Source organism: Carlito syrichta, unplaced genomic scaffold, assembly GCF_000164805.1.
Source record: "Carlito syrichta isolate Samal-C Ts95f unplaced genomic scaffold, Tarsius_syrichta-2.0.1 Scaffold309192, whole genome shotgun sequence".
In the NCBI taxonomy this organism is placed as follows: domain Eukaryota; kingdom Metazoa; phylum Chordata; class Mammalia; order Primates; family Tarsiidae; genus Carlito; species Carlito syrichta.
Window position 1 is genome coordinate 442,337 of NW_007253288.1, and position 14,019 is coordinate 456,355.

General features: G+C 45.6%; 1 pseudogene across 1 annotated transcript in view; it reads right to left on the bottom strand.

Moving 5' to 3' along the window:
• Positions 1-13,480: 13,480 nt before the first annotated feature.
• Positions 13,481-14,019, bottom strand: part of LOC103269314 — a 780-nt pseudogene continuing 241 nt past the window's right edge. The window contains exon 2 of the transcript XR_002482463.1: positions 13,481-14,019. This exon is cut by the window's right edge and continues 36 nt beyond it. The product of XR_002482463.1 is annotated as a ferritin heavy chain pseudogene (transcript).

Sequence of the window (14,019 nt, forward strand, 5' to 3'; positions counted from 1 at the left end):
GGGAGCTTTTAACCAGTCCTGAAAGTAGGGGGAAATCATTAGGACTCTCACAAGCCCTACATGCCATCCGTTTTCTCTCTCCCTCTTCTTCTCCCCATCATCCTCTGAGGGTTGGAAGAACAACAAGCAACAAGCCCATGCATTCAATATCATAAGAGGAGGACTCCAGAGGAAGTTAACTCAGGCACAACTTGAGAGGTTAAAATAGGAGTAGCTAGTATTTGTTGTGCATTTACTATGCTTTAATTGCTAAAATGCTTTACATACATTGTTCTGTTTACTCCTCACACCAATTCTATAAAGCATGCATATTTTATGATGAAGTTCTAGGAGCTTTAGTAATTTGCCAAGGATCATGTATCTACTAAGTGTTGGGGTCAGGATTTGAATCCAGACTCCAGATTAGCCAGAGCTAATCCTCTAATTAACACTCTTAATGGCTATACTATACATTTTCTAGTCCAGAAAAATGTAGAAACGCCAGAAAATAAAATATAATTGTCACCAGCAGTTGCTGGCATCTATAAGGCCACTTTTGCATTCTTAAAATAGAAACCTTTGCAGAAATAAAAAACACTGACTTTCCTTTCTACCTATCAAAGCAATAAAATCACAAATTCAACTTTAAGACCCCCTAGATAGGTCTGTTCATCTACCTTTGGAAAACTGTACCATGTAAAGAGCATTGGCAGTCACTGAGATAAATGTTGGAAGGCAGTCACTGAGATAAATGTTGGAATGTGTTTTATGTTTGTATGTTTTCATTTATAAAACTCCTAAGCCAAATAACTGTTCAATGTCTAAGAGTTAGGATCTATGAGTGGATTAAAAATGAGTAGTCCCAAGCCGGGCTCGGTGGCTCAGCCTGTAATCCCGCGCCTTTGGGAGGCTGAGGTGAGTGGATTGCCTGAGTCCGCGGGTTCGAGACCCGCCTGGGCAGCGAGACCTCACCTCTACAATAAATCAAAAAATCAGCCGGGCGTGGTAGCGCATGCCTGTAATACTGGCTACTCGGAAGGCTGAGGTGGAAGGATCGCCGGAGCCCAGCAGGTGAGGCTGCGGTGGCCGGGAGCGGCCACTGCACTCCAGTCTGGGCGACAGTGAGACTCCAACTCAAAAAAAAAAAAAAGAACAAACACCATGCTGGATACTGGTAATGCAGCAGTAAAGAAGGCAGAGAGTCCCTGTCCTCATGGAAATTGCCACTGACAATGTGATCTTGTCATGAAAATGTTTATATCATTTGACCTAAACTTTTCACTTCAGGAAACCCATGCTAGGGAGATAATTAGTAAGGTGATCAAATATTTATACACAAATATATTCATCGGAGTAATGCTTAGCTAAAAAATGGAAACAAACTAAATTTCCAACAATAAAGGAAATGGTGATAAAAATATATATTTATAAATTGACTTTAAAGTTTAAGGCCAAGTGAGATGGTTCAAGCTTGTAATCCCAGCACTTTGGGAGGCCGAGCGAGAGGACTGCCTGAGTCCAGCGATTCGAGATCGAGACCAGTCTGGGCAACTTGGCAAGACCTCATCTCTACAATAAATCAAAAAATTAGCCAGGGATAGTGGCGCATGCCTGCAGTTCCAGCTACTTGGAAGGCTGAGGCAGAAGGATTGCCTGAGTCCAGCAGGTCAAGCCTGCAGTGGCTGTGAGCGTGCCACTGCGCTCCAGCCTCAGCTACAGAGTGAGACTCCAACTCAAAAAAAAAGGTTTAATGACATGGGAAATGTGCATGATATAATACTAAGGGAAATAAATAATATTTTAAAAATCATAGAATGTGGTGTCAAGTATGTTAAAACATCTGGAAAGAAATATACCTCAAATACTAACACTATTGGTATATGAGTGTTGAATTATAAAGAATTTTTTTCTTCTTTATATTTTAGTTCATTTGTTTGTGAGTATGTATTAATTTTATGATCTAGAAAGATCTGGCAAATCCTCCCTCCAAAAAAAATTTCAGAAAGCTATCCCCAAATAGGCAACACGGAGAAGTGTTCTACAAATGGTTTAGCTCTGTGTATGTAATCAAGATCTGTAACCTAGGTCTCTGTGTCTAAAGGCAGAATTTCCATGTGAATTAATCTCATTTTTGTTCCTGCTGACTCCATAGAAACCGTGTTCTCCATGGCGTCTCTAAGATGAGCAAATAACAGTAGTATAGACTTCCCTGAGGTGGGTAGTGTCTCTCACTCCCCCCAACACCCCCACTCCCATCTCCCAGATCCCGCATCTCATTTCTTCCTGGGGGCCACGGTAGTTAAGGAAACTCCACGTGCATTCTCATTGGGAGCCTCACAGCAACCCCAAGAAGTGGCAAAGCGAGGAGAATGTGAAGCTGGGTGATGTCAGCGGCCCTGCCCCAGGCACTGGCCATGACTAACTTATCAGGGTCTTCAGGCACCGTCCTCGTCCATGCCCAGCAGGGCCTTTGTCACGGCACCCAGGGGCCAATTCGGTAGACCTGAGGGGACCTGCCAGTTATTCGGTGCAACTGGTTCAACTGTAAGCTCAGCTGTGTCCACTGATATCTGCCAGGAGGCATACAGCTGTGGTGACAGTGGGAAGCTTTGACACCTATTAATACATACCCTCCCTCCTGCTTTTTTTCCTTGGTCATCTGTCTCTCCAGTGAACACAGGAGAAGGGGACACATGGCTAAACTAAGCTATGCTGCCATTAAAACTGATTTTCCAAGCGTTAACTTCTTCTATGTATAAAATTAGGGCAAAGCATTCTCTGTGAAGAATCAGCAGACAAAATACCTAAACATAAGTCTCGATTTCCTCTCTGCCAAAGGAATTGACTGGTGCCTGTCCTTGCCACTTCCCAGGGTTGTTTGGGGGTCAACGGAGATAAGGGTTAGAGAGCACGTGTCAGACCAAACGGCTCTTTACCTAAGTAATAGGCTATAAAATGCAAAGCCTCGGAGGCCTCCGTGGACTCCCCTAGGAGCCCAGGCTAAATCGGAGTGCCCCTGCACCAAGGCCACCCGACGACGTGACCCTGGCTGCTCCTGCCTAGCAGAAATTGGCTGATGCCATCTCTTCGGGACAAAGATCACAGCCCCGCTGCAGTCATAAAGCTGGAAGGACGATCCAAAGGACCACAGTCGTTAGTGGGGCAGCAGCAGAGAGCGAGCTACCAGGAGGGATGGGGGTGGGGCAAGAAGGAGGGAGTAAAGTCCCTCCTGGGCGCGCCACGGCCGGGCTCGGAGCCGACCGCACTGCGCCTGCGCTCCCGGCGGCCCCCGGGAATAAATAAGTCACCGCGCGGGCGGGCGGCGGCAGGGCCGGGACAGCTCGGCCCGCCCCGCCGGCTCGCAGCTCACGTAGCGAGAGCGTGAGTCAGCGCGTTCCCGTGCCGGGGGAGGGCTCCCAAGAGCCGCGCCGGCAGCCTGCACGTACCGCCGCCCCGCCGCCGGTCCGGGGAGGGGGCGCCTGCATTCTCTCGCTCGCTTGCGCCCCCTACCCTGCAGTGTCCCTCCAGCCCTCGGCCCAAGATTGTCCCCACTGAAAGCCGCGTGGGGTGAGATTGGCAGCAGTGGGAATCTGCCGGGGGAGAGGGCGCACACCCCATCAACAAGGGTACGTGCATAACCCAGAACTGTACCCCACATCTTTCAAATAAAATGAAATGAAGTAAAATAAAATAAAAAGAAAGCCGCGTGGGGGGTGGGACTCTCCTCCCCCCCCTGCCGAGTCCCCACCAGCGCTTGTCCGTCCAGAACGAGGGACGAGGAGCGGGACAGAGCCCGGCCCGTGGTCCTGCCTCTGCGGGACCTTGACCTTCGCCTTGTCCCTTGTGCTTTCCTTCCTTAAGTCACACATTCGCTCACGTTTGGCGCGATTTAGGTTAGCCACCCGCCAGCTATCGGGAGTTAGATGGAGATATCGCTACCGGGATCCAGCTGCAGGGGGTCACGCCCAGGACAGCCTGGGGAGGCCGAGGCCAAGAAATTAAAGCCGGGTGGGGAGTCCCTTATCAAGCTAATCTCACATGCAGTGGAGGCTTATCATTCTGTTTGGTGTGCATTTCCTCAAATCTGCACCTGTTTAGTTACCACAACCAACTTTATAAAAGGAAATTGCCTACGTGCGGGACGGCTGAAAGACAGATTTAGAAGTACTCTTTACTGAAAGTGTGAACCTAGCAGGACCTCTGGTTAAGATCTAGACCTACAGGGTTGCAAGTCTGGGCCTCCTGAGGGCAGAAAAAAATTTCAAGTTCTTCTTTGCCTTTTGGTAAGATATTCTTTCCCAAATTAGGGTCATAACTTTCCTCCTCATACACATGTGATGTGCCTGTGTCACTTTTTCAAAGCCTGGGTGAGGGGTTGGAATGTTATGGGGAGGCAGACAGGAAGTGGAAGCTTATGAAGGGAAGGAGATTTATGCGGAGGACAAGAAAAGTTGATTAGCTAAGAGGCCCGGAACATAATATATTGAGTCCCTGATGGAGGTCAGGCACTATCTGGGCACCAGGGAAGCCAAATAAGCGGTTCCCCATTGTCCCTGCTCTTAAGGTTAACAGATGGGTGGGAGATGTCAGCTCAGTAGACAGTTAAACATAAGGAGGACTTCGAATAATGGTTCAGCACCCAGACTGGGGGTCTGGCTGTTCAGGTTCTGATGCCAGCTCCACAACTTACAAGACTGCATGATCTTAGCCAAGTGATGAATTCCATCTCCCCCTCATATTGCTCTTTTGAATGAGAATGATGAGAACAGTACTTAACTTTTTCGGCCATTTCAGAGGCCTCAATACAATTAATACAAGCAAAGCACCAGAACAATGCCCTGCATTCAGCAAGCATTCAGGAAATATTGTTAAAAGAATGAATGAAGGAAACACAAGCAGGGGCCACCAAGCACAGCACAATGGGCTGTCCGCTGCACAATTCCAGAAGACACATTCGCATAGATGTAGATGGAGCTTTCTGGGGCCGAACAGTGTGGTAGTCCCAAGTACAAGCATGCCTATTTTAGAATTGTTCAAATAGCAAAAAAATTGACAATTCAAATGCATTTATTTATAAATAAAGTGTGATACGTCCATACAGAGTACTATTAGAGCTACTAAAAAAGAATAAACTGCCTATATGTGTATCAAAATCTTAAAAATATATTGAATGAAAAACAGCAAGTTGCAAAATGATACATGCAGCATGATGCTGTTTATAAAGAAAATATGCACACACAAAAATTCCTTTTTTTTTTTTATTCGCACACAGCCAGTAAAGCCTCAACCTGCTAGGCTCAGGTGATCCTTCCACCTCAGCTTTCCAAGTAGTTACATTTACGTGCTACCACGCCCAGCTAATTTTTTGATTTATTTTAGACAGAAAGTCTTGCCAATTTCCCCAGGCTGTTCTCGAACCCCTGGACTCGGGCAATCCTTTCACCTCTGCCTCCCAAAGTGCCGAGATTATAGTATGAGCCACCTCACCTGGCTCATCTTTTTTTAAATGCTGGAAAAATACACACCAAACGTAAAGTTATCTCTGAACGGAAGGGGAGAAATTTAGATTTGAAATGGTGGTCAAAGGGGTTTAGCTCATTCTCATACTGTAGTTTCATTGTTTCAAAGAATAATAAGGTTCTATATGATATAAGATTTTTTAAAAGAATAAATTTTAATAAAAGCTAGAAGCAAATATGTCAACACTGGCTAATTGTGGGTTGCAGGAATATGAGTACTTTTTTTGTACTTTTGTGCATATTCAAATTCAAAATAATTACAACCTCTCAGGGTAAAGTGCTATGATAAAAGGTGGGCCTGGAGGGCATGTCTGAGGTGGCTAGACGTCTTGTACACCCACGATCTCTGGTTACAATGAAGGGTGGAGCAAGCTCCCCAAGACCCTTCTGTTCTAACTCCACCCTGCCAAGGCTGGCCAGGGGTTCTGGATCAGGACTGCCCTGGGCATGGTGTTGCTGGTGCCTGTGCTTTACAGGCTCTTTCAATCCTTAGACTTCCTAAAATATGGCATTCTGGTTGGTGTCTGATAGAGAAACACCAGATGACTGTAGATCCCTTGAGATAGTGGACTGTGCACTACGGTGGTGCTGAGAGGACAGACTAGGAGGATAATATGCAAAGCACTCACCGCAGTGGCCCCCAGGGAGCTCTCAGTAACTGCTGCAGGAAGAGGTATCTTTTGATAACAGATGAAGCCTGATGTGTTGGGTTTTTTTTCCCCCTATCCTTTGGCTGTCTTTTACTCTAGAAAAGGCCAAGTAGGAAAAGAATGAAAGCTGAACTTGATAATGACGTTCTACTAGAGTTTTAGGCCGAGGGACAATAGTTTGGAGAAGCCCACCCTCCCCCGCTTAAAGGACAGTTGTGTTTTTGTTTCATAATAGCCAAAACTACCCACTGAAAGCCCCAATCTCCAAACAGGATGCTCTTACATTTTTAAAAAATCGCTCTGACACCCGTACTTTCTGAAAGAAACAGACTGAACTTTTGATTAAGTAAAACACACTAAGAATTCCTTCTTTCTCCCTTGTTTGCTTTCTCTCCCTGGCACCCATAGACAAAAATGTCTAAGAGATTTTTAACTCAGTCTTGCTGAAAATCCAAGATTTAAACCTGATTCCCAGCTGCTCCTTTAGAACGTGTTGCACGAGATGTTGTTCAGGCCAACTGGCTATGGGGAGGGGTAAACACACCCCGCTGGATGATGGGACGTGCAGAACGTCAGGGGAACATAACCAAGCAGAGTTAAGAATGTACTGTGACTAATAAAGGGCGGCCTGGGGTGTGGCTGTCATGAGAGAAATCACCTCCCCACTGGGCCCCAGTACCTGAGAGAGGCTGGGGAAAATAGCATCTGACTCCCAGGGAGTGTTTATCCAGCCAGGGTGAATGTGGCTTCAGTTATCACATCCCTGTTTTTCTGAGTGAGCTGCCCTCCTGTGTTGGATCAGGAAGGAGATACTGCCATAGAGAGTCTATGCAACCTTCCTGGGTAAGCTCCATGTCTAGGAAGCCAGCAGCCCACCCCACAGCAAGACAGAACACTCCCTCACCCTTGGCTCTAGCCTGAGCAGAGAGACTCAGACATTTCCCCTACATTCTTCCCTATCTTTTCAGCAGAGTTTGACTGGGTGTGTAGGGAGACTGCTAGCCCAAGGCACCATGGCTGGCACCAGGAAACTAGCCCCTTCACCAAATACAGTTTGTTGTGTCTTTCAAAATAGGACAGACTTTACTGGTGGTGGGGATTGCATTTGTTTTGTTTTGTTTTCTGGCATAGAAATAACATATGTAGGTTGCAAAAAGAAACTTAGATAAAATAGAAATTTACAAAGAAGGAAATATCATCATTCTTGTATGAGATTGAATAGTGTTCCCCTAAAATTCCTGTCCACCCAGAACCTGTGAATGTCACCTGTGAATGGAAATAGGGCAGCCTGTAATCCCGCACCTTTGGGAGGCTGAGGTGAGTGGATTGCCTGAGCCCACGGGTTCGAGACCCGCCTGGGCAGCGAGAGACCTCATCTCTACAATAAATCAAAAAATCAGCCGGGCGTGGTAGCGCATGCCTGTAATTCCGGCTACTTGGAAGGCTGGGGTAGAAGGATCGTCGGAGCCTGGCAGGTCGAGGCTGCGGTGGCCGGGAGCGGCCACTGCACTCCAGTCTGGGCGACAGAGTGAGACTCCAACTCAAAAAAGAAAAAAAAAAAAAAATGAGTCATGGGACCAGGGTGGGCCCTAAATCCCACATGACTGGTATCCTTATGAGAAGAGGAAAATCTGGACACAGACACAGGCGGAATGCCATGTGATGACAGAAACAAAGAACAAAATGCTGCAGCTGCAAACCAAGGAACACCAAGGATTGTTACAAACCACCAGAAGCTAGGAAGAGTCCAGGAAGGATCCTTCCTTGGTGTATCCAGAAGGAACATGGCCCTGCCAACGTCTTGATTTCAGACTTCTAGCCTCCAGCACTGTGAGACGATTCATTTCTGTTCTAAGCCACCCGGTTTGAGGTACTTTATTAACCAGTCCTAGAAAACTGTACAACCCCTAAACCCAACACCCAGAGTTAAATAGTATTTCCATTTTAATGTATGTCCTTCAATTCTATTGCCAAATGCAACTTATGAAATGGATGTCCAGCCTCCTTCAGAGTTCTAACTGGCTTCAGGCATCCACTGCTTTTCCAAATAACTATGAAGCTAGGAGAATCCTGAAGAATGCCCCCTGAGTCCTCCTACTACACTCCTAAACCCAGAGCCCAGCATCCGAGAAAGTCCCTGCTGCTATCTCCAGGTGATTATACAAGCTATTTTGGGAGGAACTTTCTCGGGTGGTATGAGTGGGAGATGCAGCCAGCAGGCACTGTGTGCCCTCACACGTCTCTGTTCTGTGTTCCAGGGCAGCAAGAGCCTCGGCCATGGACTGCTCCTGACCCCAACCCTCCCCAGCTCCACAGGGAGAAGGTCAACGGTAGACTAAGTTTCTCTACCTCAGCTATATTTGCCATACCCTAACCAGGTACCCAGGCACCCACGTTAGAAACCTCAGGAAAGATTTTGACTCTTCCCTCTCCTTTTACTCCAACTACCCTCTCCAAACCTGAGTAAATGTCAAGTTCTGGAATCCCCATGTGACACTTTGCAAATCCATCCTCCTGCTATGGCTGCCCCAGTTTAGACTCCTAATCTACGGGTGATCAGTGTCAGCATCAACAGTGAGTAATCATGTTGCTAGTATGTGCCCTTGGTATGATGTGATGAAAATAGCAGCTACCATTTGTGGTCTGTCTCCCCAACAACATAACCCCAGATTAGCAGTGAGGAAAACACCGGACAGATCTAGGTTCAGGGATATTCTACAACATATCAAACCAGTTCTCAAAGAAAGAGTGACAAATGTACCATACTAATGTTAGATATTAATAATAGGATAAACTGGGTGTGGGGTATCTGAGAACTCTGTGCTGTCTTTGCAATTTTTCTTTCTTTTTTAAAAAAATTTGTCTATTTATTTATTTATGTATTATAAAGATGTGGGGTACAATTCAGGGTTAGGTATATAAACATTAATCATGCAGGTACCCTTTCAATTTTTCTATAGATCTAAAACCGTGCTTAGAAATTCAAAAATTTTTTTTTTTTTTGTGAGTTGGAGTCTCACTCTGTAGCCCAGACTGGAGTGCAATGGCCACTCCCGACCACCGCAACCTCTACCTGCTGGGATCCGGTGATCCTTCCGCCTCAGCCTTCCAAGGAGCTGGAACTACAACTCCAGCGAGCGCTACCACACCCGGCTAATGTTTGATTTATTGTAGAGATGAGGTCTCGCCAAGTTGCCCAGGTGGGTCTCAAGCCTGTGGGCTCAGGCAATCCACTCGCCTTGGCCTCCCAAAGTGCTGTGGTTACAGGCTGAGCCACTGAACCCAGCCTCAATTTATTTTTAAAAACTGGCTCAGAGCCAGAAGTTGGTTGTGGATGAAGGTGAGATGGGAGTAATCAGGAGTCTCCGTAAGGTGACACCTCTCCTCCTGGCCTGAAAAATCAAAGTCCTATTAACTCCACTCACTCCCGTCTCCCAACCACCACAAGGATGGCCACAATCCAAAGAACTAATTCATGACTCTTCCAATAAAAGAGGAGGACAAATTACATTTTCTTCATTTTCTTGACTGTGCTTCAGAGACATAAAAACAAACCAACAACACATAGGATAATCACTACAGTAAAATGTTAATATATTGCCCTGCCATAATAACGTGGTCCTGAATTTTCCCTTGCTACTTTCTCTACCACTATCTAACCTGCATAAATCCCATGTTTTAGTCAAACTGGTCTAGAGCAGTGGTTCTCAAACTGTGCTGAACATCAAAATCACCTAGCAGGCTTAGGAAACACAATTGCTGAGCCCCACACCCAGAATTTCTGATTCACTAGGGCTGGAGTAGGGCCTGAACATTTGCATTTCTAGCTAGTTCCCAGGTGGTGTTGACACCGCTAATCCCGGGACCACAGTATCAGACTGCTGGTCTAAGACTCTCTTTTTACCTCCATATTTTATTTTCCTTCTTATCTCCATGCCTCTGCACATTTAGGGTCCTATCTGGAATGCAATCAACATTTATTGGGCTCATACCATGTTTTAGGATAACAGTGAGCAAAAGAAACAAGGCTCCTATTTTCATGAAACTTACACTTTAATAGTCAGACAGATAAGAAATAAAAAAAGGCCGGGCATGGAGGCTCAAGCCTCTAATTCCAGCACGTTGGAGGTTGAGGCAAGAGGATTGCCTGAGCCTGCAGGTTCAAGACCAGCCTGGACAACTTGCCGAGACCACATTTCTATAATAAATCAAAAAATTAGCCAGCCATGGTGGCGTGCGCCTGTAGTTCCAGCTACTTGGAAGGCTGAGGTGGAAGGATTGCCAGAGCCCAGCAGGTCGAGGCTGTGGTGGTGGGGAATGGCCACTGCACTCCAGCCTGGGCGACAGAGTGAGACTCTGACTCAAAAAAAAAAAAAAGAAAGAAAGAAAGAAAGAAGCATGAGAATTGCAGATTATGGCAAGGTGCTCTGAAGGAAACGAACAGGGTGATATAATCTATAATTTCAGGTAATTAAGAGCAGGAGAAGTATGAACATTTCTTGGGTGCCTGATCACCATACATTCTCCCCATCCTTACACTACCATTATTTCCTCAGTTATGTTGGTTAGGTGGGGTTGATCCCACCTGTCTAGCTCACTCGGGTTTCTATAACAAAATACCTTAGACCAAATAATTTATAAACAACAGAAATTCATTTCTCACAGTTCTGGAGGCTGGGAGTCCAAGATCAAGGCATTAGCAGATTAAGTGTCTAGTCAGGGCTTCACAGATGACTTCTTGTTGCTGTCTCCTCACATGACAGAAGGGGTAAGGGAGCTCCCTCCAGCCTCTTTTACAAGGGCACTAATTTCATTTATGAAGGTTAAGCCCACATAACTTAATTACTCCACAAAGCCTCCATCTCTTTTTTTTATTTTTTGAGTCGGAGTTTTACAGTAACCCAGGCAGGAGTGCAATGGTATACTCACAGCCACCGCAGCTTCAACCTACTGGGCTCAGGCGATCCTTCCAAGTAGCTGGAACCACAGGCATGCACAACCACGCCCAGATAATTTTTCTGGTTAATTGTAGAGATGAGGTCTCACCAAGTTGCCCAGGCTGGTCTCAAACCTCTTGTCTCTACCTCCCAAAGTGCTGGGATTATAGGTATGAGCCACAACACCCAGCCTAAACTCCACCTCTTGATACTATCATATTGGGTATTAGGTTCCAAAATATAGATTACAGGGAACACTAACATTCAAACCACAGCATGATCCATGACTCCAAAGGTGGAACCTAACTAGCTTAAACCAATTGGCACAATAAATTTTCTGGTTCCAGTGGTAGGGTAGATATTGTGTGCCCTTAAAAAAAGCTCAGATGATTCAGTAAATGGTGCTGGGAAAACAGACCACATGCAGATTAAAACAAGACCCTTACCTATCACCATACACAAAAATCTACTCTAAATGGATCAAAGACTTAAATGTAAAATCTCAAACTATAAGACCCTTAGAAAATGCAGGAGACATCCTTATGGAAATTGGAACTGGGAACCAATTCCTGATCAAAACCCTAAGTGCCCAGGCCTTAAGAGATAAGATAGACAAGCGGGACCTCATCACACTGACAAGCTTCTGCAAAGTCAAAGAAACCATTGAGAGAGTAGAGAGACAATCCACAGATTGGGAAAAAATATTTGCCAACTGTATATCTGACAAAGGCATAACATCTGGGGTCTACAAGGAACTCAAATGTACCAAAAAAGAAAAAAACAAGCAGCCCCATTACAAAGTGGGCAAAATACATGAATGGACACTTCTCAAAAGAAGACACACGAGCAGCCAACAGATACATGAAAAAATGCTCAGCCTCACTAGTCATCAAAGAAATGCAAATTAAAACCACACTGGGATACCACCTAACTCCAGTCAGGATGGCCAGCATCAATAACTGAAAAAATGCTGGAGAGGATGTGGCAAAAAGGGAACACTTATTTTTTTTTTTAACTTTTTTAATTTTTTTATTTTAAAATTGTGGGGTACAATTCAGAGTTAGATATACAAATATTCATTCTGCAGGTACCCTTGTTGATGAGGTGTGCCTCCACTTCCCCAGGGAGATTTTGACTACTGTCAATCCCACCTCCCCGTGTCCCCTCCCTTCCACAGTTTTCCACTGCTGTCAATTCTTTTCTTATAATATTACAGTAGTTGTTCATGGACCACTTATGAGTGAGAACATGTGATACTCAGCTTTCTGTTTCTGTGAAAGATCACACAGTATTATAGACTCTAATTCCATCCAGGTTGCTGCAAAGTTCATCATTTTGTTTTTCTTTATGGCTGCGTAATATTCCATTGCGTATATGTACCACTTTTTTTTTTTATTTTTTTTTGAGTTGGAGTCTCACTCTGTCCCCCAGACTGGAGTGCAGTGGCCACTCCCGGCCACCGCAGCCTCGACCCGCTGGGCTCCGGCGATCCTTCCGCCTCTGCCTTCCGAGTAGCCGGAATTACAGGCGCGCGCTACCAAGCCCGGCTACTTTTTTGATTTATTGTAGAGATGAAATCTCGCCTGCCCAGGCGGGTCTCGAACCCGTGGGCTCAGGCAATCCACTCACCTCAGCCTCCCAAAGGTGCGGGATTACAGGCTGAGCCACCGAGCCCGGCTTGTACCACTTTTTTTTAATCCAGTCCTCTTTTGGTGGGCAGCACAGTTGGTTCCATGTTCCCGCTAATGTGAACAATACTGTGATAAACATACGTGTGCAGGTATCTTTTTAATAGAGTGATTTGAGTTCTTCCGGGTATATTCCCAGTAGGGAGATTGTGGGGTCCTATGGAAGGTCGATTTTTAGAACTTTTAGGAATTGCCACACTGATTTCCACAGAGGCTGTACTAGTTTACACTCCCACCAACAGTGTAGAAGTGCTCCCTTTTCACCACATTCTCTCCAGCATCTGTTATTTTTTGAGTTATTGATGATGGCCATCCTGATTGAAGTTAGGTGATATCTCAGTGTAGTTTTAATTTGCGACTCATTGATGACTAGTGAGGCTGAACATTTTTTCATGTATCTGTTGGCTGCTCATATGTCTTCTTTGGAGAACTTTCTATTCATATCTTTTGCCCACTTTGTAATGGGGCTGTTTGTTTTTTTCTTTTCAGCACATTTGAGTCCCTTGTAGATCCTAGATGTTAGGGCTTTGTGAGACATGGTGTTGGCAAATTTTTTTTTTTTTTTTGGTACCAAATTTCTTTATTTGAAGGAATGGTACAAATCAAAGAACTGAAGTGGACATTTTGGTGCAACCTATAGAAAAGGCAAAGGAAATCCCGACATGTATGCACTGCCTTGGTGACCAGCAAAGTTACCCAGTAGCTATGGGGAAATTAGCCCAAGGTTTAGCTGTCATCACTCTCTCCCAGGGTGTGCTTGTCAAAGAGATATTCTACCATGCCAGATTCGGGGGCCCCCATCTTGCACAAGTTGGTTATGTAGTCACCCAATTCTTTGATGGATCTCACCTGTTCATTCAGGTAATGCGTCTCAATGAGGTCACACAAGTGGGGGTCGTTTTTGTCAGTAGCCAGCTTGTGCAGTTCCAGTAGTGACTGGTTCGCGTTTTTTTCCAAGTGTAATGCGCACTCCATGGCATTCAGCCCGTTCTCCCAGTCATCAGGGTCTGGTTTCTTGATGTCCTGAAGGAAGATGCGGCCACCGCACTGGTTTTGCAGTTTCATCAGTTTCTCAGCATGAGATTGGTGAAGAAAGTATTTGGCAAAGTTCTTCAACGCCACATCATCGCGGTCAAAGTAGTACGACATGGACAGGTAGACGTAGGAGGCGTAGCGTTCCAGGTTGATCGGGCGCTTGATGGCGGCCTCCGAGTCCTGGTAGTAGATCTGCCGCACCTGCGAGGCA